The sequence below is a fragment of the Lissotriton vulgaris genome, chromosome 11 (genome assembly GCF_964263255.1).
Source record: "Lissotriton vulgaris chromosome 11, aLisVul1.2, whole genome shotgun sequence".
NCBI classification, from domain to species: Eukaryota; Metazoa; Chordata; class Amphibia; order Caudata; family Salamandridae; genus Lissotriton; species Lissotriton vulgaris.
The window spans coordinates 82,359,706-82,387,690 of NC_141699.1; positions in this window are offsets into that span (position 1 = coordinate 82,359,706).

The window sequence follows — 27,985 nt, forward strand, 5'->3', positions numbered from 1 at the left end:
GGAAAAGGGGGTGGTGATGGACTGAGTTTCTGAATGATGCAGAATACTCTTACCCAGTCAAGAGATCAGGGCTTGATCCATCACCGTTTTTTAGCTCACTGCACCATCCCAGCTCAGAACCTGGCTACATGCAAATTAGTCTGTTCCTGTCCCAGTGCATGATGGGAACAGGGCAACCAAACTACCAAGCCAATTCTTATACTGGGAAGGAAACAAGCTTCCGGGGACCGGTTTCTGGCATTTCAGCCGTCGTCGGCCCGGCTTGCTTGAATCCTGATGGTGCAATGAGCAAGGGACTCACGTCTGAGTATACCCTCCCACACTTAGTGTGGACAAAATCGATTTTGGAAAAGGGGGTGGTGATGGACAGAGTTTCTGAATGATGCAGAATACTCTTACCCAGTCAAGAGATCAGGGCTTGATCCATCACCGTTTTTTAGCTCACTGCACCATCCCAGCTCAGAACCTGGCTACATGCAAATTAGTCTGTTCCTGTCCCAGTGCATGATGGGAGTAGGGCAAACCAAACTATCAAGCCAATTCTTATACTGGGAAGGAAACAAGCTTCGGGGGACCGGTTTCTGGCATTTCAGCCGTCGTCGGCCCGGCTTGCTTGAATCCTGATGGTGCAATGAGCAAGGGACTCACGTCTGAGTATACCCTCCCACACTTGGTGTGGACAAAATCGATTTTGGAAAACTCAGCAATGTCCTGCTCTTTGGTCTCTATCTGACCAGCTGCTTAACAAGGAACTGGCTCAACGAGGTCAGCCTCGGGCAAGGGAGTCAGTTCGTTCAGGTCACTCAGAAGTCAACTAAAGGTGTACGTGTCCCAAGGACTCGTTCGGCCGTAATCATCGGCCTATGTGAGGGCAACCACAAAATGGCTGCCGTACACAAAATGGAACCCGAAGGTTCAAACGAAATCCCTGAATACGTAGTGTTTCCATTGATCGATTATGACGAAAACACTCGTACATACCGCACTCGTCATTTGCGGTCCGCTGATACCAAAATCGTCTAGATACGACGACCTTTATTGAACGGGTTCGGAATCAAGGAACCTCAGACCCTCCTTTTGCCCTTACATAGGCAACAAACCCAAACTCATGTCAGTCTGAATCCAGGTCTATATTCATTAGATCATCAAGATGTTGCTGTAGCATCATCCTAGTACTTACCAACTCTCTCTGGACAGGTCTCCTTGCACACGAGGTAGCACAAAGGCCACAAATAGCTGGAGCACACTGCTCACAGAGACAGAACAGGAAAAGGATAGCTAAGATCATCCCAATGACCATCAGAATCTTCCATCCCCACGTGGATAACAATCCCCATAACCATCCCATCAACGACCAATCTCCTTCGTACACATGTACAGACTCGGAGATCTTATGTAGCTTGGAAATGGCTTGCAAAACTGTCGGAGCGTTGTCTGGAATGAAAACGCAGCAGCTCGATTGAATCAATTTACATACCCCTCCTCTATCTGCAGGTATGACATCTAGCGCAACTCTGTTCTGGAGAGTCATAAGACGATCCGACTGGAGCTCAGCAGTCAAGTTACTAAGGGCACCGGCAGTTTCGAATATAGTGGACTCAACCACTCTCGTCAACTGTCGAATGTTTCTGCTGTTAGCCATAGGTCCCCAAAACGGCAGAAAACCCTTCAGAAAATCTCCCAATTCTTGTCCTGCAGTATCTTCCTTACTGAAGACACCTCTAACAACTCTCGTCTTGTGGTAATCTGCCGCAGCTGTATACGTGGGAGGCAACAGGAACGAGACCAAACATGTGCCAGAGAAATCAGGGGGCAACCATGTATACGCTCTATCGTAACAAATGAAATAGGTACCCTTAGCTGCTAGAAACGCTGGGGAAGACTGGGACGTAAAAACATACGTCTCAGTGCAGACACTCTTCCCTAACTGAGCTCTCGGATTCTTGCCATTACCTTGCAGACAATAATGACCCTTATGGGGCACTATCCAAATCGGAGGGGATCTTTTCGCTCGCTGGTTAACACTCAGACTAACTCCATATCTAGTCACGTTCCAACCAATATATGCTTATGTCTCATCTCTCTGGATAGTCTCATAGGAACTAATTCCTTTAATCATGTCGACTATACCCTTGACTAGAGCACTAGTCTTTGGACTATCGTTTACAGAACGTAGGGGGTAGACTTCACGAGCATAGATGAACATCGTTCTGTATGCCCAGACAGAACCATTATAGTTGAAAGGCAAAACCAGGTAAGGAATACCTTTATCGGTAGTATGAGGCATAAGACCACACACCCAACAATTAGTCGTGTTCACTTCTAGCTGGTGTTGGTGCAGAAGCTGAACAAAGGAATTATTAGCGAATTCCAGTCTTCAAACAGATTCATGTTCGGGCAGAGGGTGAAAAGAATGTGAAGAAACAGTAGGAGGAGGCATAGGTTGTGTAGTGGGCATGAACGTCACTTGAAAAGAGAATGTCACATATCCAATTAAAAACATCATTAAGCTAAACAGCATAAACAAACACAATATTAAAAAACGTTTTCTGCTCATTACAGTACATATTTTGCTCTTGAAGCTCATTCTTTCAACAGGTCTCTCCATCTCGAAAAACTCCATCCTCTAATCGTGCTGTTCGCGGCGGTAGTGTGTTCCGCGCTAAGGAATGCGTCTGTCAGTCCAGGGAACGCCCAAAGACCAACCAGAACCGTCGACTTAACGTCTTCGGCTTGCACTCCAAAGACTTGACACCGCGTCCTTACAGCTGAACCCGGATGGTGGTTCGAAAAACAAAAATCAAAATAGTTCCTCGGAGGAGAGCTTAACCTTAAAAGTCAGAAAAGAAAGAATTTATTTGTTTATTAGTCCAGCGACTCTTGGTCGCAAATTATAACGCTCTTTGCCAGGCAATGTCTGTTCTCAAAACAAAAGCTCAGGTTCAGAAGTATCCAAACGATTCGACGGAGGCACAGCTTCTTGCAGAAGATCGTCGCTTTCTCGTTCAGAGTTCGTTCCAATTAAACGGGCATCGCTAAAAGGCAGAAAACGAGGCACGGTTTCAGTCTCAGAGTCAGGAAGTCCTTTCTGGACCCACCGGTCGTACGGCAGAGGCAAAGGGGCCCTCCTACAATGTACGCCGTGGATCCAGTTCTTTTTACCGCGCACTCGCACTGCTGAACGTGTGGACAAAAGCACCAAGTAAGGACCAGTCCAGCGGGGCTGCTCGTTCTTCGTCTGCTAGAAATTCTTCACGAAGATCCACGATCCAGGTTCTACAGCATGTCCTGGATCTTCAGATGCTTGTGGCAAGGTATCATGAACCTGTTGATGCAAAACACGCAATTTAGCCGTCAATTCATAAAGGTAATCAAGCAACACAGGGTGCTCTATCTCACTGAATTTTGTCGGCCGCGGCACTCCCCATATATTTGCCGGGCGACCAAACACGACCTCATACGCACTAAGTCCCATTCGTGAATGCACAGTCATTCTTGTGGACAGGAGTGCTAACGGCAAGGCATCAGGCCATTGAAGACCAGAGCTCGCCTGAATTTTGGCCAGTTTTAGCTTGAGGGTGCCATTATAGCATTCTACTAGACCAGCTGATTGGGGGTGATTTGCAGCGTGGAATTTTTGGCGAATTCCTAGCCCATCACACACTCTCTTCATCACTTGACCCACAAATTCACTCCCATTGTCACTCCAGACCATTCTCGGCAATCCATACCTAGGGAAAAATTCCTTAATAATGGCTTTAGCTGTGGACAAGGCAGTCTTATCTTTCAAAGGGTATGCTTCCACCCATCTTGAAAAAGAGCAAACAACCACGAGCACGTATTTCAGGTTGTTGCACCTCTCCATGTGGATGAAATCTAGCTGCAAAGCCTTGGACGGATACGTTGGAGGAGCAAAATGATCAGCTGGAGTTGGAGTTCCCTTACCAGGATTGTACATCAAACAAACCATACAATTCTTGACCAAATTCTCTGCATACTTAGGAATTCCAGCATTCTACCATACTGGTGCTAACAACTTACAAATCCCTTTCACACTGATATGAGCCATTCCATGAGCCATCGTAACCCCTGGAAGTACATACGCATCGGGTAACAACCATCGCTGATGCTCTGACAACTCAATCCAACAACCATTCGAATCCAATCTACCCTTGCTTACTCTCCATTCATTCAACTCTTTCTCTGTAGCTTCAGCTTGGATGGACTTCACGCTCTCTATCGTATCTTCAAACATACTTCTATCCGGAACCCATCTCGCTGGACCCACAACATACATTCGATTCATTACATCTCTCGCCGTTTCTTTCGCAACTTCGTCTCAAACGCATTACCACGACCAACATCACCAGTAACTTTCTTATGCGCACTGCATTTCACTATTGCAACTTGCAATGGCAAAGTAAGAGATTCAAGAAGTTCATTCACCAACTGACCATGCTGAATTTTAGTTCCATGCGAAGTCAGGAACCCACGCTCTTTCCACAAACGTCCAAAACTATGAGCCACACCGAACGCGTACTGGCTATCAGTGTACACAGTCACTTATTTTCCTTTCGACAACACACACGCTCTTGTCAATGCAATCAACTCTGCTGCTTGTGCTGAATTATGTGGGATACGTGCAGCTTCAACAATCGTATGCAAAGTCGTAACAGCATACGCCACAGTCGTATCACCATTCGGAAGCTTTACGCCTTGGCTGCTAATGGTTTTCCCCTCCTGTGCTGATTCTAGCAGAACCCCATTGTTCATGACGAGCTCAGCTCGTCATAAGCACAGCTCCACTGTGTCTCATGACGAGCTGAGCTCGTCATGAGCAGCGAAGGGGTTAAAGCATGAACCATCAACCCATAAGGTACCATCACACTCTGAAAGAGGAGTGTCCCTAAGATCTATTCTCCCTTTCGTTTCTTCCTCTGTCCTAAGGAAGCAATCATGCTGTTCAATAACATCTGTCTCAACTGAAATCGGCAACAACGTAGCTGGATTCAACGTGTTGCATCTCTTTATATGCACATGGCTCGCTAAGAGTGTCAATTCGTAACCTGACAACCGAGCACTAGTTAAGTGCTGCGTCTTGGTGCGATTCAACAAGGTATCCACTGCATGTGGAACCATCACAATCAATGTATTATCCATTACCAAACCAGCAGACTGTCGAATAGAAACAGCCGCTGCCGCTGTAGCTCTCAAACAACTCGGCTACGCTCTAGCTACCGGATCCAAAGTCGACGAAAAAAAAGCACATGGGCGTTGCTTATCGCCGAACTGCTGTGTTAAAACTGACAATGCACATCCCTCTCTCTCGTGGACATAGAGTGTAAAAGGCTTACTGTAGTCGGGAGTACCCAACACAGGAGCCGAACACAACGCATCGCGCAATTCTGAAAAACTCTTCTGACATTCGTCAGTTCAAGGAATAGGATTTGGAGTATCCTTAACAGTAAGAGCTATCAAAGGTTTCGCAAGCAAAGAAAAATTAGGGATCCACTGTCTACAGTATGATGTAATACCCAGAAAAGCACGCACTTCTCTCTGTATCGTAGGCACACTCATTTTCGCAATAGCTTGAATTCTTTCTGGGGTCAATCTTCTTCCCTCCTTCGATAAGAGGTGACCTAAGTAGGTTACTTCTTGTCGACAATATTGCAACTTCGAAAGAGACACCTTATGATGGAAATCAGACAAATGCCGCAGCAACGACAAAGTAGCCTCTTTACAATTCTCTTCATTGTCAGCCGCAACTAACAAATCGTCGACATACTGAATAAGGGCAGCACCATCAGGTAAGACAATCGAATCAAGCTGTGTTTTCAAAGCCTGACTATAGATGGATGTACTCTCACAATAGCCTTGAGGGGCGCGCTTAAACCGGAAACTTCGGCCTCCTAAAGAGAAGCCAAAAATATCTCTACTCTCCACGGCAATCGGGATGCTGAAGAAAGCATTCTTCAAGTCAATCACCGAAAACCACGTGGCTGAAGCCGGAATCAAAGTCAGTAAAGCGGTGATATCTGGAACAACAGGAAATTGCGGAACAACAATCTTATTCACCTCGCGGAGGTCGATCACGAACCTATATACAGGAGGCTGTGAAGAATCAGTTCTTTTCAGAACAGGCAAAACCGGACTATTACACACATTACCTCTCGTCTCTTCAATCACACCTTTCTCAATCAGATCATAAATGATCGCTAAAAGTGCTCTTTCACCATCACTGGAAATCCGATATTGGGGAATACGTGGCAATCTAGCATTCGCTTTCAACGTCACAACGTATGGCGGAATCTCCAAAAGACCCACATCATTAGGACCAGTAGCCCAAAGAGAATCAGGGAGAGAAGACAATTCAGCTGGAAGTTTATCTTTAGATAAGTACATCGGAGAGATCACTCTCTTACCTAATGTAAGCTGTACTCCTGAAAAAGAACAATGTAGCGTCGCATACAATCTTTTCAACAAGTCTAATCCCAACAAGTTCTCACCACAACCTGTCATCAGAATAAGGGGTGCTTCGAATTCACAAGGTCCAACAGAAATAGACAACGGACTGGAAATCGGATTAGTAACCGGGGCGCCAGAAAAACCTACAGAAACATTTGTTAAGCCAGACAAAGGTGCGCCAGGGAGTTTAGAGTGCATAATAGAACTCTTCGCAGCACCAGTATCCAACAGAAAAGGCTCTCACACACCTGATGCAATCACTTTAACATAAGGTCTACTCTGATCTACTGGAACTGAAACAACTCCCTCTCTTTGTCTATGGCTGTCCTAGCAATCATTACCATCCATACTGTCACCTTCGACATAGTAATCATCCGCATAGTACTGAGCCGTCCTACCAGACGCACCATTCTGCTGATCAAAGCTATTCATAGAATTCTGTGGAGGCAAGGAACGCGCATTCTGAGGAAACACACCACGTCCTCTACCTCTAGGAGCTTGCTGAACACCTCGACCTCTCACACCAGAAGTACCATTTGTGCGCTGTAACAGAACCGGACAACTACTCTTGAAATGACCCTCTTCTTTGCAATACGCACACTGATTTGGGCCTACAGGAAAATGCTGTTGAGAAGACTCGAACCTTTGCGAGTTTCTCTGATACTGCTGAGGCTGCTGATAATCGCACTGATTATTACGGGGCGGATACGCTTGCTGGAAAAGAACCTTCGTCTTTAGCTCTTTAGTCTTCTTGTCGGCTCTATCTTTCTCGTCCTTATCTCTATTCTCGTAGTACTGGGCAGTAGCCAAAATCTGCGCTGACTAAGAAACAGCCCAAGCACTCTCAGAATCCTTCCACTTATTGCACAACTCAGGAAGCAAATTATGCACAAACTTGTCAACGAACAACCGTGGACCACCTTCCGTACTCATGTCCAGACCACTATGGTCGACAAACGTCTCTTCGAACCTGGTGAAAAAGTCAGACACACTTTTGTCTTTCTTCTGCTTACATGCAGACAACTTGTCCCAATTAACACTCATGGCGGGCATTGAAGTCTTCATGTAATTAACAATCCTACCAGGGAGTTCTGCAATTAAAGCCTCTGGTTTAGCACCACCAACTTGTCTAGCGTCTGTAGCACCAATGTTAGCCCATGTATCACCTAACTCTTGCGCATGATCCGTATGACGAATCATTCCCCATATAGGCTGTGGAACAATGTTCCCAAACAACATGTCTATGTCGGCTAGATTCATAATACATGAATCTGCAGTCTGTGATAATTCCTTATTGTACCCTGCAGGATTTTTACGTGGATCAGGCAAAGACTGCTTAAGGGCCAAAACTTCAACTCGTTTCCATGGAACATGTACCCAAACACGCTGAAAATGAGCCGGTGCGGCTACAATACCCAACCCAGCGTCAGCCTGAACTGCATCTTTCCACACCGGAGGAACCTCTCTCATTGGATATTGTCACACTTTTCTCCTAACAGAAGGATCAGGCTCAAACAACGGCCTAGAAGGAGACTCACTCCTAAACGACAACAATGTCGCAACTGCTTTCTCAACATCAACACTGACTATAGTTCCCTTCGCAAACTCAGACTGTATACGGAACAACTCAGGCGGAGACTATCCCAATTCACCATCTTTCCATTCTTCACAAAGGAAAGTACACATCGTCCCAAAAACATATCTCTGTGTCGGTGCTTCCCATTGACGGAAAACATCCATAATAGACTCAAAATTATACCTTAAAGGATAGGTAACTCATTTACGCGCTAAATGATCCAAAACTGTCCACTCATTGGGACCAGGCAATTGGCTACGCAATTGTTTACGCTCTGAAACAGGGGTCATACCCAATGACCCAAAGAGAGGAGAGAAGAGACCATTAACAGTATTGGTCATTCTTTGTCGAACAGAAAGAGAAGGTGACGACAGAACAGGAGGAAAAACAGGATGAGCAGAGGTATGCATAGGAGCAGTAGCAGAAGGAGTAGATAATACAGGCGTAGGAGTTGGAGACGAAGGAGGTAGCAAACTCGGCGGCCCTTGAGAATGCTGCGCCAAAGGAATAGAAGCCAACTGAAGAGGAGCTGGCTGTTGTAGAACCACAGGAAGCAAAGCAACCGGAGGTTGTGCAACTAAAGGTGGCGGAGGTGCTGTAGCACTCTGCACATAAGGGGGTGGCGAACTCAACAAATGTGCCATCAAAGGATCTTTTTCAAGGTCTTTCTTTGCATCTTGTTGCTGAGGTGGCAAAACTGGATAACATTTATCTACCGCCATTTTACGTTGCCTAAGCAACTGTTCACTCTCTTGTTCTTCTTCGTTATCTCTAAACTGTATAGCAGCTTGCACCATCGAAATACCTCGTTCTCTTTTATTTCTCTTAGCTAACTTAATTTCTTTCTGTTTGGCTTCCTTTTGCCAAAGGCGGAAAGAGTCAAACATCGCCGGCCGGGCTTTCTTCTTGAACAGTTTGACTTCTAAATTATCTAAAATCTCAGTTTCAAAGCTACCATATTGGGGCCACTTCAGGACACCATCCTTCCTAGTATATCTAATCCATACATCATTATACGTCATAAGGCCCACACCATGTTTTAAATAGAGCTCATAGGTCGGTGTTCCAATCGGAGGCACCGGAAACGAGTCCTTCAATCGGGAATCCCTATTACATCCGCAACAAAATATCTTTCCAAGTCTGCTAAGACCAGGCATCTTCGCTCTCTAGTCTAGATTCAAACTTCAAGGGAATATCGAATACGATAGCCTCGCGAATACACGAGTCCCTCGGCTTTGGAGCTTGCAAGTTCCACTCCCAAATCAAAGATCCCAAGGGGATACCCAAAACAAAACTAAGGACTGGGAGACGCTCCACTCATACTTAACTGAAATATCGATGACGTCGCCAGAAGACCCGTCTATCGTCTCGCACTACAAATCGTCTAATGGCTCCAAGACAGGGTGACAGTCAGGGCAGCAGTCCTTCGTAGCCGTCGGAAAGCGGGGAACCTCGCAGCAAAGACTTTCGGACCACGACGACATACAGGGGTCGATGAAGTTGGCAGGCCTTCCCCCAGAATTTTCACACGAATCTCCTCATGATCTTCAGGCTTGGACCGGTACCGCTGAAGTCGCCCCACGTGGGGCGCCAACTGAAGAACCGGATTTTAGAACCAAGCGGCACCAGGGAAAACGCCCGATGTCTTCGAGTTCCCCTGTCTTGGCTAACAGAGACACGGGACACTTCTAGGTGACGTCAAAGACCACATATATTGCCTGCAACCAGGAACAGAGGTCTACGAAGCACAACACGGGTGGTTCGCTAGAGACTGCACAATTTAGTAGAGCGAGACATCGTCTTTTATGCAGAAAATCACATTCCTGACTAGCATCAATTATTTACAAACGAACCAATCGAACAGTGACATTTCAAAAGTATCGCATAACGACAAACCCACTTTCAGTTGTCCAGCCCACCAGAAATGACAAGGCAAAATCCAACATTCCTGCTCGGACAGGCCGGACGAACCCATAATAAAAGGACCTCAACCCAAATCATAAATAAGTCATAAAAAAGAAGGAACAGAAACAGATGAGAAGCAAGATAGAAGGGTGTGTGCATGTACCATAAACTCAGCAATGTCCTGCTCTTTGATCTCTATTTGACCAGCTGCTTAACAAGGAACTGGCTCAACGAGGTCAGCCTCGGGCAAGGGAGTCAGTTCGTTCAGGTCACTCAGAAGTCAACTAAAGGTGTACGTGTCCCAAGGACTCGTTTGGCCGTAATCATCGGCCTATGTGAGGGCAACCACAAAATGGCTGCCGTACACAAAATGGAACCCGAAGGTTCAAACGAAATCCCTGAATACGTAGTGTTTCCATTGATCGATTATGACGAAAACACTCGTACATACCGCACTCGTCATTTGCGGTCCGCTGATACCAAAATCGTCTAGATACGACGACCTTTATTGAACGGGTTCGGAATCACGGAACCTCAAGATAAGGATATGCAGGACTGTGCCATGTGCATACATGCCTTGCAGAATGTTTGAGATGTGTTATGACAGCCAGAAATGCAAAGATCAGGGTGAAAAGGCAGATGCTGTGTCTTGCATGTCCTTGTGAAGCAGAAACTGTTCAACATCTCCAGAGCATTGGCGCCCCATTGAGAGTAGAAGTGCAAGAGCAACCCAAGATTACAATGTCTAGAACTGAGCTTCTGGTACTGAGCCGTCTTGCTTGGCTCCTGCGTGGGCTTCTCAATCAGTCATCGGGTCGTATTTGGCAATTCTGGTCAAAGCTTGAGACATTACTTAGAGTAAACATGGAGGGTGTTTGGCCTTTGTGCCATTACAGGCAAATGCAGTTCTCAATTCCAAACTGGAGCACACCAGCACTCTGAACACAGGCTTCCCTGGATGACCGACACCAGGACCATCTCCAAAAGTGCAAAAGTCATGGGATAGAGGAAATGAGGCCAGCTTTGCAGAAGTCTCCATTACTAACCACCTCAGGATAAAGTCAAAATTGAGATGCACAAACTTCAGAGCAAGCATTCAGCTATCATTTGTGCATCAGGCTCAGATACACCGGGGCCCAAGTCCCATGGGCGTGGGGATCAACCAAAGTACAATTATGACTCTCTCTAAGTGTCCAGTCAGGGAATAGGCCCCAACTGACCTTGCTTGCAGTAGGATGCAGGCAGACCACCTTGTTCCACTACTGCACCCTTAGCTGGGTCTTTCCAGCACTGTGAAGTAAAACTGATCATTTAATTTACACCAGGCCGTTATCGTTGTCCACCTACACCAGGTCCACGTCATCAAATCTGTATATGTGACACAAAAATGCCAACTAGAGCTGTGAAATGATAATAATATAGAAGATGTGGAGCTCCCCCCTATGACGGAAGACCAAGGGCGTGAATCAATGGGAAACGGGCACGGCTTGTCACGAGCCAGTGTTTATGTTTCTCAGCTGTCACTCAAGGTGAGCAGTCAAAAGTGACAGTGAGGAAAAGTATTCCCTAAAGCCAGATATCCAGCAGGACTTCCACCTTCAGGGCATGGAGGATGTAAAAATGCTGTCTTGGGAGTAGTTGGGCAAGTTCTTCCTTCATTGCGAAGAGTCAATTTGTTCTGCTTTCTTCTCCCATCCTTGAGAAAATAATAACGTGTACATCCTGGATATATGCAACTGGTGGAGATAACCACAAATGTGAATCTGTAAGGGCCCCTTTAAATATCTAGGGATCAACAAACCAGTCAACACACAAGATTGCTGGATGGCCAACGTGACTCCGATGCTGGAGAAACAGACGGGATCCTCATTGATGGTCATCATTACCCTGCTCCATCCTTGCCACGGTAGCTCTTTACCAAGTGATGGTTCTCTTTTGGATGCTGTATATTTTGCAAAACGTCTCATCAGAAACACCGGCACGTGTCTTCCAGAATCTCAAAACCTCACACAGGGCATTTATCTGGGCAGGGAAACACCCCAGGATATCACTGATGACAAGCACCCTTGGCACATACGGCCCGGGATGGGAGTGACCGACAATCAATGTGACTATTTGGCAGCGCATATGACAGTCATTAGTGATTGGTTGTTCGGGGAACAAGAACAATCCCCCATAGAGATTTGAACGAGACACACTTGGGGAGGTGGGGCACTGCACAATATGATACTAGGATCCCACCCTCTTTACCAGATGCCACAAAGCTGACCCTGCGGACCTGGCAGAGAGCATTAAAACACATCAGATGGCTCCAGAAACCTACACAATGACACCACTTTGGGAGGGGAACTGCCTGGCAAGGACCCAAATGTCCCAAGACTTCACAGCATGGGACTGAATAGACCCCCCAGCATTAGGAGAGGTGTGTGCAGGAAGATACATGGAACCTATGAAGAGCTCAAGAGAAAATGTGATTTACTAAATTCATTTTTTCTTCAATTATTATATTTCAGGAGCCTGTTAGACCCTGTGCGGTCAACAACTGCATCCGTCCCAGAACACAACCCTTGGATGTCAAACTATTACTAGAGCCGCTCGGAAAGAGGGGTTATCAAGATTATTTCCCTCTCTTATTCTAAAAGCTGGCCTACTCAGTACCCTGAGGCTCTGGTGGCAAGAAGATCAATGAACACTGAATGATGATGAGTGGAGAGGTCAGGATGGCGCCACGTATTTTGTCCATCTCGGCCGCCTCTACCATATTCAACAAAACTACTTACAGAGGATATATTATACCCCTGAAAGACTCTGGAAGATGGGTTGCTAACCATATTCCACATGTCCCCGTTTCTCTGCACATGGAGGTTCATTCATTCATGTGAATGGACATGCTCAGTCATTCAGCGGTTTTGGTCCCAAATTGAGGCAGCCCATCCGTAGCAGTTGATAGACCAATCAGACTTACCTCCAAGATGGCGCTGGTCGGACCGCTTCATGAAGAGGGGAGCTCGCGATATAACCCTTTTCTGATAGGGATAGGCTGTATCCTTGGGAAACATGACATAGCGTGTAGTTGGGGTCTCAAACAGCACCCATACAACTTGAATGCTTGTTGGGAATGGATTGGTGCGCCATCATGGAGAACACATCATGAGGTCGTCCACGAAACAGGTTCAGATGTGGGGACCGCGAACAGAGTGCTCCCAATTACTGATAACATGAGGGCCTGCGCCAAGGACCTAATAAGACACATTGCAGTCATGCAACATCCAGTCATGTTCACCATGCTTGACACGCGTTATGTGAGACCAAAATTCGAGACATGGTTTTGCCACAAGATACTCTGATCCAGTGGGTATGAAAAACTCTCAAAGGCCTTTAACTTTGATAATACTAATTTGTGTACATATTCCCTCCTGTGGTAACCTGTGCTGTATGGTTCATGCTTTTCATGAAAAAGTAGCTGTGGTCTATGAAAAAGTAACACAAATTAGTTTAAATAAATGCACACCCATGATAGCATCCTTTCACAGTTCAAGCCTTCATGCTCGGAAACCAGCTCCTGAAGAAGATTAGAACACACTTCTAAAGTATATCTTTAAAAAAAACTTTACAAACTGCTTTATTATTATTATCGTGTCACTCCTTTCATGTAACTTTTAGCAGTTAAAGTGCAGGCGGTGCCTCTGCACCTGGTGTGATTCGGTGCACATGATCTCCCTTGGAACATTCACTGATGGCAAAGAAAGGTGATCTCTGAAGATGAATGTGGAAAGGACGGCGCATGATTTATGCATTGTGTGCTCTGCGGGAACAAGCAGGAACAAATATACAGTCAAACAGGGCAAACCTCAGCCAAAGAAAACCAGACAGCTGTCTACGAGGAATACTCTCCAGACAGGGAAACCGCTTAACCTGATTACAGACCAAAGTTAGTGAAACGCATTATTTTGAAATGTGCTTTAAACCTGAAATGAGGTAATGCTCTGTGTCAAGATGACAACCCTAAACCACGCTCAGAGAACAGTGCACAACTGTTCACCTGAGAGCAACTCTCTTCTGTGTGGCTTAGTTCTCTGACTGGGGGGGAGAGGGTCATAGAGTCATTAGCTATTAGTTTTTTTAGAATTATACAGTGGATAATTAAAAATAGGGGCCGGTAGTGTTTCTTCATAAACCACTGTCAATGAACACCAAGGCTGCTAGACTTGACTCTACTGTAATGTTTATTTTTGGGAATTCTCATGATTAATGCTCACTGTGAACTATTTAACGTATGTGTATTGACCGTGTAAAGCGCTCTGATACCCTCGGGTCCAGTAGCGCTATATAAAACTCTCTGAATAAATAAATAAATAAATAAAATAAATACCTGCATTTTTCCAGCACCCAGCACTTCCTATTTCTTTATCTCACTCCTGCAGGTTCTCTTTCATTCATGCTTTCTCCATTTGTCACTGTTTTCCTATCTATCTCTTCAGTTGGACAACACAAAAGGATGCCCCCCTGCAGAATGTGTCTTCCATATCCAACACATATTCCTTGACGTTGGCCTCGATTGCAGCCTCCTGAGTGGTTGGAGATCTACTGAGGGTTGGGGCCCCTGCACCACAGGGCCACAGCGGCTTCTGTTATGCCCCTGCTTCCATACCTCCTTCTTTCACCATTTTATGCCTTTCGGACTCTTGCTCTAGATCAAAGCTCTTGATTAAAAACAAGTCTGGGTCCACAGAATTAGTGCCTTTGCCGGCCTCCTGCAAACTAAGGGCCGGGTTTAGATCTTGGTGGACGGGTTACTTCGTCACAATGGTGACGGATATCCTGCGTGCCGAGATATAGATCTCGTAGGATGTAATGGGATTTATATTTCGTTGGAAGGGATATTCATGACGGTTGAGACAGAGTAACCCATCCGCCAAGATCTAATAGGCCCTAAATTCTGGATTAGCACCAGGTGCTTTGTATCTTCAATACAATGCATCTATAGTGTAGCACCTAGGAGTGGCATTCCGTTAAGAGAGGCACTAAACACTAAAATTATTCTATTCCCTACTTAACACCCCCCCAACTCTTACTTTCAGCAATAAACTGTCCCACTTGATTTCTTGAACACATTTGCTATCCTGTTGGTGGACCCAATTAAAAGAGGATGTCCGACCTCATGAAAAAGAGCACACTCCGGCGGAATTGCAATAAGGTACTTTCTTTTCCTAGCTGGCCACTTCCATGAACAGGGGGTCCATGATTGTTGTGGGTCCAGGGAGGGCGTCGCAGTCTAGATAAGTCCGAAGCTGCTTGACCACACCACTGTTACATGAGCCCTTTAATTAAGGCTGCAGGTCAGAGAACAGGAACTTATCTGGTTGCTTCAGGTCAGCAGTCAGGTGTTTATTTTAGTGACTGGCCTAGCTGTGCAAACTCACCGGACCTGACGTGGACTCTGGGACATCCACCTACATTTTCGCCGCCTTGGTGCTCTGTTGCCTGCTGCGGGGGGACTGCTCTCACTCTAAGCCGCTGCCTCTCCTGTTCTATTCCGCGGACCGCGCGCTGCCCAGGACTCAGTATCCCAGAGGGCAGCGCGGTCTCGCAAGAGGTGTGCGGGACTCCCCCCGCCTCCAGGACTTCAAAATCGAACTTCGCCTCCCACGGCGCAGGACGCGCGCGGGCTTCCCCGGGCCCAGGGCGGGCCCGTCCTTGGCCGTCGTCGGCCAGAAGAGGCTGGGCTGGGCCTGGTCTCTTGGCTTGTTTGTTCTCCTGCCATTGACTGAACTATTCCTGGTAAAGTATATTGCCTAAGTGACTGTTTATAATATTATTTAAATAGGCTGGACATTGTGAGTAAGGCAGCCTGAAAAACGGGCAAAAGGAAATTACCGAGCCCGAAGGGAACCAGGCACCACCCTGATACTCAGCAGACTTTACTGAGTTATCTAACTGGGGCAGTTGATGTCTTAGACAAACAGATCCATTCTGTGGAGGAGTCCATTGTGGGTTCGACTTCAGGGCTGTCAGGCGACACCTTTGAGTGATAACTCAATTCTACTAAATTTGGGGGCGGCATGGGGGGGGGACAAAATCTCGCAGAAATTAATGGTTGTATCCAAGTATGTGCTGATGAAATCCAGTCCATCGGTAGCGAGTCACCCACCCAACCCCCCCCAAAAAAGCAAAGAAAACTAAGATCAGGTGCTCCTGCTATTCAAAAACTCCCATACAGACTTTGACCCAGGATAACGAAGGGGCAAAAAATACAAGGCTGGTCCCTTCGTCATCCAGTATGGTGTTGACAGAGAATATGCATTTAAACTTGGGAAGAAAAGGGGATACCCATTTATCATCAGGGTACATTAATAATCAGGTAACAGCACCCCAAGTACAAATGCCTCCCTGTTCCCAGTGGTTCGGTCAGAGTAATTGTCTTGCAGCTCCCCTGATCGACCGAAGGTTCGCAGACCCCCATCTGATCCTCCTACCAGAAGCCACCCCCTATGTTATCGTCCTGGGAAACGTACCTGTATACCAATCACCTAAAGAAGAATCATGGTCAGCCTTAAAAAACAAGTCGCTGCATTGGCTGAGCCATAGGGTAGGGCTCCATAGTCAAACCATTCAGGATTTTAAGATGGTAAGACGGATCCAATGGTTGGGGACAAGGGAGAAGGACTTGATGGGGGACTGCATAGTTTTGACTTTTAGTACGCCCCGACTGGTCAGGGAAATTCTGAACATTGGGCGAAACCATACAGCTAACATACCAGGTATCAATATATTGCCGTTAGGTTTCTTTTATCCCCCACCAAGTACGAATTTCACCCCCGCATATTCGCGAAATTCCCATAAGACTCTGAGGCCAATACATGCGATCTCAACTTACAACAGGTTTAACGCCCTATCAGGTCTAGATGATATTGAATGACTGGACCGGGTCCTGGCAGATAGATTAGTAGCTTTTCCAACAACTTTAGCACCTCAACGGGACCCAACTCTCCAAGGGGTAATACAAGCTATTTTACCAATGGATGGTCCTTGTACTCAGGTTAAAAAAAGTGCAATACTCCACCTAGATCCGGCGATTTCTGCTGAAAAGGCCGTAGTTAAAAGGTCTATTCCAGTTTTAATACCTCAAAAAGTACTGCCCCGCCAGAAACTGAGAGTTAAGCATAAAATAAGGGGGACAAAATTGGACATTGTTTTTTGGAATGTTGCCGGCCTCCTTAATAAAATTAAAAATGTTAATTGGCTGGAAACAACAACGAAGCATAACATCATAGGTTTACAGGAAACATGGCTTTGCGCCCCCGTACATCTGTTGGGCTACAAGACTTATTTTTCAGAAGCCATTCAATCCCCTTCTGGGAGACCAAAAGGGGGCTTAATAATGTTTATTTCAAATGTTTTGGTGGTTGATAAAATTGAAGTACTGAGTTTAGAAACTAACTTTCAGGTAATGATATTGTCTTTTAACAAGGCGTCCACTTTTATTTTAGAAAATTTTTATAATAATTTTAAATCAACTGAATTAATTGAGATTTTAAATAAGGTTTCCGTTTCATTACAAAATTCACCTTCAAAGTAAAATAAAAATTTGGTGGCATTGATTTGGGGCGGTGATTTTAACATTTCACTTTGCAAGGGCAGCAGCACTAATAAATATGGTATCCAGGATGAGGGTGGGAACAACTCCTCGCATTTTGCTCACACAACTGTGGGAAATCGTATGAATGAAATACTGGTCACCGCTAAATTGGGGTTTGCCAACAAATTAGTTAGTCCCCCGGTCCCCTTTTCTTATACTTTTAATGGAAGAGGACTAAATAGCACAATTGATTTTATATTAGTTTCTCGGTGCTCTGCACCATTAATACGTAACTTCGAGACACTAGGTAATGCAGTTAGTGACCATTTCCCTAATGGTTTGTCATTGAGCAGCCAATGTTCTTCGATCGAGACAGCATATTTGAGCATTTTGGACCAACAATCCCTAAACATGGACATTTTGAATGGACTTTCATTAAAATGGGGTAAAGTGGACCAAGAGCTAGTAACGGCTAAGGTAATAAAGCGAGCTATGCCTTCCCTGCACACCTGTCTCGACCCTATTGCTACTCCCGAGCAAGTATTGTGTAGCTATGAGACCATTACTAATACGATTAAAGACGAACTATGTAGAAGGAAATCGAAAAGGGACTACTAAGAGGAGATGGTTTAACACTGAATGCACAAAATCTTATACTAATTTAGAAATTGCACTGAATAGGGAAACAAGGGATAGGAACGAAATAGTAAGACTAAGGAAAGCCTATAGTACAGCATTAAACAAACGTAAATCACAGATTAAAAGATAGTTTATGGAACCAATTGCATGAGAGCTGCTCCTTGAAAGACAGTGCCACTGTTTGGAAAATAATTAAGTCTCCTTTTCTCAACGCTATAAGTGACTTTCCAAAACTGGAGGTAGCGGTAGATGCTCATGCCTGGGTCCAACACTTCTCTAATATTTTCAAACAAGAGACTAACATCACTCTGGGCCAACCCGAGTCTGTTAAACAAACAATCTATCCCATTCAGTTACACTTTACACATAAGGACAAATGCCCTAATAATAGCCAAATCAGGAAAAGCTCCAGGTCCCGATGGGGTTCCTGTGGACCTTTTCAAGTCTAAAAAAGACCTAGGTGCCCTATTTTAACGAGAGTTCTAGATGCCGCCAGTAAGGTCGGCTTAGTCGAATTCTGGTCGACATCAATCCTGGTGCCGATTTTTAAAAAAAGGTGATCGCCACAGTCCCACGTGCTATCGGCCCATATCCCTCCTGGACTCCCTCGGTAAAATCGCTGGACAAATACTCTTGGAACGACTTCAGGCCTGGGCTTCCGACAAAAATATAATATCAGACCTTCAGTATGGCTTCCGAGAGGGTTTGGGCACAGTCGATCAAGCTCTGAATCTCTCACTTTTAATATGGAAGTATGTCCGATCAAAAGGAGGCTTTTGCACATAGTCTATGTAGACCTGACATCAGTCTTCGACAGTGTCAATCACTCTAGACTTTGGGCGATTATTTTAGATATGGGGTGGATCCTCCGCTTGTGAATTTTTTTACGAGAACTTTATTCGGAGGCCACCGCGAGAGTGAGACATGGGGTTGGAGGAATACTCACCGAGCCCTGTAGGATAGAGAGGGGGGTCAGACAAGGGTGCGTTCTGGCCCCCTTCCTATTTACACTATACACCAATGGGCTCGAACTAGAGATGGTGAAAGGGAGTCAAGATCTGCCAGCAATACGTCGTCAGCCAATTCCAGCATTACTGTATGCCAACGACGCAGTAATCTTAGCAAGGACCCCTGTTCAACTCCAGTGATCATTAAACAACTATTGCAACTTCATGAACTCTCTTAGTCTCAAAGTAAATATAAAAAAGACTTATACCATGCATGCTGGCCCAAGACCAAAAAAAAGCACGAGACATCTTTGTGAATAATACCAGCCTAGAGTCCACAACATCCTATCCCTATTTAGGGATTCTAATAGATAATAAGCTTAAGTGGACAGAGGCCATCCAAGCCAGGAAACTAGCATTTTTGAGGGCCACCACTGCACTGGTGGCATTTGCGCAAAAACTGTTAAAGAGATCCCCTCTTGAAATGTTAAAGATTTTCCAGCCAAAATGTATTAGTGTCGTCAGTAACGGTTCAGGCCTATGGGGACATTTAAATACTGATGATCTACAGAGAGTAGAGAACTCCTTTTTGCGTTACCTACTCGCTGCCCCCCAGAGCACTACGACATATGAATGCCTTTTAGAAGTGGGATTGGATCACATCTCGGATATTTTAAAGATTCAACCTATAATGTTATGGCAGCGTATCTGGACCACTGAACAGTGCGTTTTAACCAGTAGTTTGGTTGGGGAATGTATGGGTCTTGATAATATGCAAAATATAAGATGGCTAGCTTTTTTAAAGTCCTTTTTCGATGACTTAGGCCTTTCAAGGTATTTTACTCATCCACTCACTATCTCTGGAGTCCCAAGAAAGGAGCTAAAAAAAATGTCTTCCTCATTTAGGTGAGCTACGTCTTATTCAAGAAATAGGGAAAAGCTCAGTACAGCATCTGCTATCGGTCCAAACTACCTTGCTTATCCAACCTTATTTAACATACAATTTGAATCAGTTTGAAAAAAATGTGTTAACTTGATTTAGATTAGATATGTTTCATTGGTTGATTTCATTCCCCCACCAGAACGATTGGTTCAGGAACCTATCATTCTGTCCCTGTGATTGTAAGTCCCGACAATCTTCAATACACATATTGCTGTTTTGTAAGTCTTATGAAATCCCACGTAGGCGTTGGATTATCCCAATCCTACAAATAATGGGGCTCCGAACCTGTCGCCCTGCTTTCCTGGCACTGCAATTTTTGGACAATGAATTATATGCTAAATCTATAGCCTATTTTTTAAAATTCTGTGTCAGTCACCGTCCCAATCTTAATTCTACTTAAATGTTGGTTTTATGTATTTCTATAATCAACTATGCAATTTTAAATATTTTAATATTATAAGCATGTTTTATGTGTACTTTTATGGCTTTCAAAATTACGGAAACCGAATAAAGATGATTTGATTTGATTTGATTTGACTTGGAGATGTAAGTGACAAAAAGAAACTGATGGGAAAGACAAAGACATAAAAAGTAAAGACTCGAGAGTTATCAAGAGATTGAGAGAGAAAAAGTGAGAGAAAGAGAGATAGAGAGAGAGAGAGAGAGAGAGAGAGAAAGAGAGAGGGCAAGGTAAAAAAAGCAAGTGCCTTTCGTACAGGTTTAGCTTTAATGCAAGAACCAAATACATGGGTGCTCGTTTTATCAACCACTGAAGAATGAAAGGCTGAGAGGACGAGCTTCGATTTGAACCTGTGAACACAAGTTTGAAACACAAGCATATACACTGAATGCATTAGTCTACTGAGCCCCCAGTCTGGCAGTGTACCTGAAAGGTGTGGAGGGTTAGAGCCATGTGTGTTGCATCATTGATGAATGTTAGTACCACAGCTCTTCTGACCTCGGTTTTCATCTAGTCACTTCTTGAAGTTTCTTTTCATTTCCCTTTGTTGTACTTCCTGTAAGTCTTTAACCAGTGGTGTACCAAATGCCAAAAAGATGTTTGATTCATGAACTACTGGAGAGGTAGACAAAAACAAGAGTTGGAAAACACATGCACCATCATGGAGTGCTCAAATTAACAGAAAAAAATAGTGATTGGAAAGCAAGCAGTGGAAGGATACAAGTAATGCAACCATGCACTACGGTGGCACAAATACAAGAAGAGAAAGGAAAGGCCACACAAGCTGACAAATAAGAAGCAAGCAAATGAGAGTGACAAAAAGCCAACCAATTGTAAGCAGTGGGCGGGCTCTAGACCCACTGTACGCTTACAGTATGTCTTGCAACAGACAGAACATGCGCTCTCTAGTAGGCGAGACCTAAAAAGCTCTCAAAGAGTACCACACTTGAGCCGCTCATCACAGAGGGCATTGGCGGTCCCTTGAACACCCCGAGGTCTGCTTGCAGCCGCCCGCGCGGTCACACGGGCTTTCCTGGATGATTCATTAAATCCTTTATAGACTCCATTACCGAGCAAACACTCTTCAATATTAGAACTCCTTAATCTTGCAGATCTTCGCAGCCCCGACATTACTGTGTTATTATGGTAATTAATTCATCTGATAATCCATCATTCTGGAGTCCTTGTCGTGATCCCCAGCGCCTGGAGTGAGCTGACGAGGCACAAGGCCAAACACAAGTTCCACAAGGGCTGCCGAGCCGTCGCTCTTGTAAATTCCGGAGCGGTCCTTATTAAAGGGAGCCTCCAGCTGCGGGGTGCCCCGGCAACACCGCGACTGGACCCAAGCACAGAAGAAGCCGCATGATGCGGGGGAGGAGGGCGCGAGCACCAGAGGACATATTTCACCACTGAAAGAGGTGACTCCTGGCGGCAGCCCTGCAGAACCGTGGAGAACAAAAGCACCAAGAGCTGCTTTAACCCCTTCCGTGCTCACATCGGCCAATGGAGCACTACCTTCTGGGTGCTGCGCATGACCGTTGGCCGACGCAGCCTCGCCCACTCAGTAGAGCGCCTGCACCGCGGCGAAATGTCCGCCGCGGTAAATGGGTTAATAAGAACCGAGGAACACACAAGAGACCAATATCACTGAAAGATCAAGAGTGAGGCTGGAAAACTGTATTGGCAATAAAGTACAGCACAGTGTATTGACAGAACAGGTCAGGCAAGTGTTGCTATAGAAAAGCATGTCAAACCTTAAACAACACACTCTGTCCTGTAGTGGCTGTTTCAGGGTCCAGGATGTTCTTAAGTCCATATTTTATGGGTAGTGTATTTTTGGTGACACGCGAAGGAATGTTTTTCAGCGATCGCGAAAGTTTCTGGCCTGCCTTAGGATGGTACATAGGGCCTCATTTACAATGGAATGGTGCAGCGCGGTGGGGGAAGCAATATTGCAGCGCCGCGTCATTCTTAAAGTGCAGGAATGTGCTGTATTAAAAATAATATGGTGCGTTTCTGTACTGACCCCTGCGGCAGCACTAAAAGGCAGCCTAGCACAACGCAGGCCCAGGCAGAACTGGGAACCCAAAGCAGGCCTGGCAATTTTGTTGGACCGTCCCCCACCAGGGAGGGGGTGGGAGGGGTGCATGAATCACTGCTGCGTGACAATACTGGCCCTCGGCACTGCTGCTTTTGTACCATCGCTGCAAAACCGGCCCCCAGTAACAAAACCAGACCCACCTCTCCCCTCTCATAGGCAAACGCCCGATGCCCGCTACGGCCAGTCCAGGCCTGATGCAGCCACCCTTGCACCATATTGCAAGGGTGCCTGCGTTGCAGGGATGATTGATTTTCTGCAGGAAGAGACATCAATCAATGGAGGCAAATTCTTCCTTCTGTGTGTGCTGCATTTTTCTATGTGTGCAGCACACTAGAAAGAGGAAAAGACGAGGAGAAATAAGGCTATTTCTGCTCGTTACACCGCCCTTACCCCACCCCTGGGGTGGCGTTAGAATGTGACGCATTCCCAGCTTTAAGATTCCTCATAAATCTGGGAATTGTTCAGATTACATGGGTGGTGCATGAGAACACTCACAGCAACACCCGTGGGAATGCTGTTCTGCGTGAAAGGGGCACATATTTACAAGGCCATGAAAAGCCACGTAAGTAGTTTTATATGGTCTTGTAAATATGCTGCGGCACATTGCGCCACCAGAACATCAAAATAGTGATGCTCCTGTGGCGCTAAAGAGCTATGGGCCTCATTTATGAGTTTTTTCATAAGGGAGTGCCGCAAGGAAGCTTGCTGGGCTGCCCTGCGTCAAAAGAAAAGGTCAGAAATGGTCTGTATCTGAGATACAGCGCAGTCCTGTCTTTTTCCCCGCACTAGCACACAATGAGCTGCCATGGGTCAACGCAGGCCCCTTGTGTCATGGTGCAAGGGTGCCTGCGTTGTAGGGGTGAATGTTTTTGTACAGGAAGAGACACCTTCCTGCACAAAAACTATCACAAGAGTTGTTTTCCTCTTTCTAAAGTGGCTTTGCGTGTCCCTATAAATATTCTGCTGCACAAGACACCACCGAAGCATCAAAAAAGTGACGCTCTGCTGGCGCAAAAATGCTACTAGGGGCTTTATACATGAGGCCCATAGTTTCTAGGTCAGGCTGGACAGCTCAGTTGTCAACGATATATATTGTTAACAACTCTTTGAAGTATGCATAAGGTGGGTTTTGGCTTCACTCAGAGGAATATAACTCACTTACCTCATGCTGTTGCCTGTTTGGTGTATCTTTAAACCTTCCAGGTCCAGGCAGTGCTTCCATTGCAATGTAGAAGGGACTATGGGGCACATGCATCAAGTGATTTTGGAATCGCAAACGGTGCGAATCGCAAAATTCGGCCGTTTGCGATTCCAAAATCACTTTTTGGGATGCATCATTTATTTTTCATGTTTCGCAATTTAAGAAATCGCAATTTTTGGTGATTTCTCAAATTGTGATAGCATTTAAGAAATCGCAAATTTTGCGATTTCTTAAATGCTATGCATGATTAATTTTATTTTGCGAATTCACAATTTTTAAGGGAAAAATTACCATGAAGTAAACCTTCATGGTAATTTGCAAAAAGTTTCAAAAATGCAAAAAAATGCATTTTTGAAACTTACATGTTACACACCCACATGCCCTTGGGACATGTGTGTGAGTAAAATGTACTTACATGACATTCCTTTGGACACCCCCCTGCACCCTTGAAATTGCATTCTCATTTTGCGATTCCTTGATTGCGAATTCGCAAAATGAGAATGCCTTCCCATTGATTCCTATGGGCCTCTAGGCCCATAGGAATCAATGTATAGAGATTCCTTATTTGCGATTCGCAATTAAGGAATCGCAAATAAGGAAAATTAGGAAATCGCAAAACAAATTGCGATTTTTTGATGCATAGGAATTTGCGATTCCTAAATTGCGATTCCTTAGTTTTCGCAATTTAGGAATCGCAAATTCCTACAATGATGCATGTGGCTGTTAAATACATTAGAAAAGTAAGCTCACACACTCAATCATCAGGCTGTTTGTTTCATTCAATTCTCTATCTCCCATATACTTTTTATACAAAACAGCAATCCTTTATGCTATGTGTCCAACAAAAGCTAAGAGTGAGCGCTTTAATGTGATGACCAGCATTTGTTTGTGCAATGTATGTAAACAGCATTGTTGCAGTGGTTGTGCTTTAGTTTTCTTGCAAAGACCCCCTTTTTCCTATATAATGTGAAGAAGTAGGAGTCCCAAATATTTTTCTAGGCAGGACTATATGGAAGAAAGTGTCTCTCAGTCCCTACTTCTCCCAGGTCACACTATGGGCAGATTCTGTTGGCTTTTGGCTTGTGTTAGTCGCCACTCTTTACTTATAGTCTCTGGTTGGTCAGTCTGTATTTATTGAGTGTTTTATCTTCTGGAATTTTAACACAATATTAAATTCAACAAGATTAAAGTGTCTCCCACTAGCATTCTGGCATGTTGTGTTGCCCTAGGTGTGTTTCAAAGTATGCTGGGCCCTGCTTGCTTTGTAACTGGTCTGTGCTCCTGAGAAGCCCGGCTTGTCGTCCTCCATGTTAGGATTCTGCGGGCGGCTTCAGATGGACAGTAGGCCTGTGAGACACAATTCTAGGCTTTCCTTGGAGAGTTGGCCTGCTTGATCATTTGGAGTCTGGTGCTGGAGGACAATTAGGTCACTTTCCTTGGTGTGGTACTAGACTTTGAAGATTGATAACAAAAGGCTGCACACATCTCGAGGTTCTTATCCATCACCGGACATGTACACAGCATAGACACCAACAGATATTGATGTATAAAGGTGTTACTTCAAGGCTTAGGGACCTCATGGCCTGACATGCATCTCCTTCTACCCTCAATACCATGTGCAATTATTAAGCTTGAGAAGCCCTTCCATGTGTTGTGTTGCATATAGCAGTGAGTGGGTACAGAATATCAGATGGACCTAATCAAAATGACGCCTGTAACAGGTTCATGGGTTAATTTACAGTTTGGATACAGCCCATGGGAAGGGTTCTGGGGTCTATCAATCTATATAAGAATGGCATAGAGAATGGACTCTTTGGACACCTTGCTGTTGGCATTGCAGAGATAACAGAAGGGACATGTCAAAAAGAGTAATTGACGAGTACATACGAGTCCTCAAGTCTAGGAAAATTGAGCTGACGTAGACGTGTGCAAGTCCATGATTCTCAGAACCAACAGTATGTAGTTCTGCCAAATCTATGTGAAGGGCCCTTGGCTCCTCTGAGCACTGCATTTCCATTCTGCATACGCTACTCCCTGATCCAGCATGTTCTCAAGCAGGGCATGTTTCACCTGAGTCCAACCGAGTGTATTTCACTTCAACGGCAAGCCCTCTTTGAAGCAAGATTTAGAATCTCTTCTGCCTCAAGGGCAATCCATAAATTTGAGTCTCTTCTGTCTAAGGGAAGCTCTAGCTGGAGCTGATCCAGCATCTCTGCAGCCACAAGAGAAGCACCATCTATGGCTGTACCCACTGTCTATATCACTATTAAAGGAGAGAGAGAGGACTAGGAAGCTAGTCCGTATCCCCGGGGTTTGATATGTGATATCCCACTGTCTCCCATCTTGACCGTGTGCTGCATCCGATATCTTGCGACTACTGCACGTATAGGACATTCTGCATCTAGAGGCAGCCAGTGGTGGCTCCTCCTCTAAGGCATAGGAGCGTTGCCCCACTGCTCTCCGAGCAATGTAAAAGTACAAATTAAATGATAATAACAGAAGTTATTTCTGTTAACATCATTTTATTTTCTTGATCGGTCAGGGTGGGCAGGCGGGGCTGGGCTCCCGTGACATCCAGGAGGAGGAGCGGTTGCTGCACTTCAAAGTGGGTATGACTGTTTGGCCAGCCCTCTTGGGCCAGCCAAACAGTCCTGCACAGTTTGTATGTTCCCCACCAGGCTGCATTACACAGCCTGGGGAGGAACATGCCCAGCCTTCCATTTCCCATCTGAGTGCAGAGCCACGGTGCTCAGACCTACCACAACACTGAACTGCAGAATTATGATTGGATTAGGGGAGGTTCCTGGTGCTTTCTGGTTCAGGCGGCTGAGGCATGGAGGAGGTAAGTGTGGTATTTTTTTTATCTTGTTGACCCCCGCGACCTTCCCTCTTCCCCCCACCTGTCCACTCTTATTCCGTGCCAGCCGCCACTGGAGGCAGCTCCAGCTTCAAGAACAGGTTTTACCTGAAGCCAAATCACCTTGGATTTTAGCTCCTTGTGCAGTTAGATTAAACATCTCCCCCAACTTCAAACACAACTCCACGTGAGGTCAGACCTATTTTCTCCTCCAAATCCTTAGGGTAAGGTCTAGCTGAAAATGAAAACCTATACTAAAGTAAAGTTTCAGGCTGCATTCAGGTCCCCGACCTTGTAGATAAGGTCCATCAGATCTATTGCCCCCCCCCCCCATACTTTGAGGGCAAACCAGTCTGACGTTTATTAAAAAAGTATTCCCCACCATGATGGTAACCTTTTTTTGACACTAGTCTGACATTTCTTCTGACTATAAAGTAAACATCATCAAAGGAGAAATGCAACAACTGGTCTGCTTCTAGGACAAGTCACATTTGAGGAGGAATGAAGCATCGTTTGACGGTGGGGCCCATCTAAAACTTGATCCAACATATCTCCCACTTTTATGGGGCAGCTCTGTCTGAAGTTGGATCCAGCATCCTCCCACCTTGAGGGAAAGTATTTTTGAGGCTTGATTGTTTGTATCATATGCCTGGAAAGTAAGTTCCATATGAGGTCATATCCTGCCGCTCCCCTCTTTGAGCACATGTGCCATCTTGGTCTAATGCAATATCTGCGATCCATTGGTGTCATAATCCAATATCTCCCTCACATTCAGGTTGTGATCCAACTGAGGTTGGAAACGGATTCTGTCCTCCTGGAAGTAAAGTCTCATCTTAGGCTGATAAAGTGTTTCCCCACATGCCAGGAAACAACCCCGTGAAGCTCCTCGAACCATTGTCACACCACCAGTCATACCACTGTGTTCTCATCTGAAAGTAGGCCAGTGGTCTCCCCCTCCAAGAGTTTTTCCACCCATAATGCTTTCCATTTGTAGGGCTTCTCACACAGAAGCTAGTTTTTTTCTGGAGGGAGCAAGCACTTATCCCAGTCACTGAAGGTAAGTCAATCTGCAGCAGAACCTATACTTGTCCTACATCTTTGCTTTTGAGATACAATTAGTGAGAAATACACACTAGTATGCCATTGAACTGGTTATTGAAGTGTCAATGTTTTCCTAAATGGAGATAGAACTGATTATTACTTACAAGTGTTCAATGCTTACTAGTCATAGTTCTTAAACAATACGTTTGTTATATTATTTGTTACAATTAAACTAAATAATTGGCCGTTCATTAATCATGCATTGGGAAAC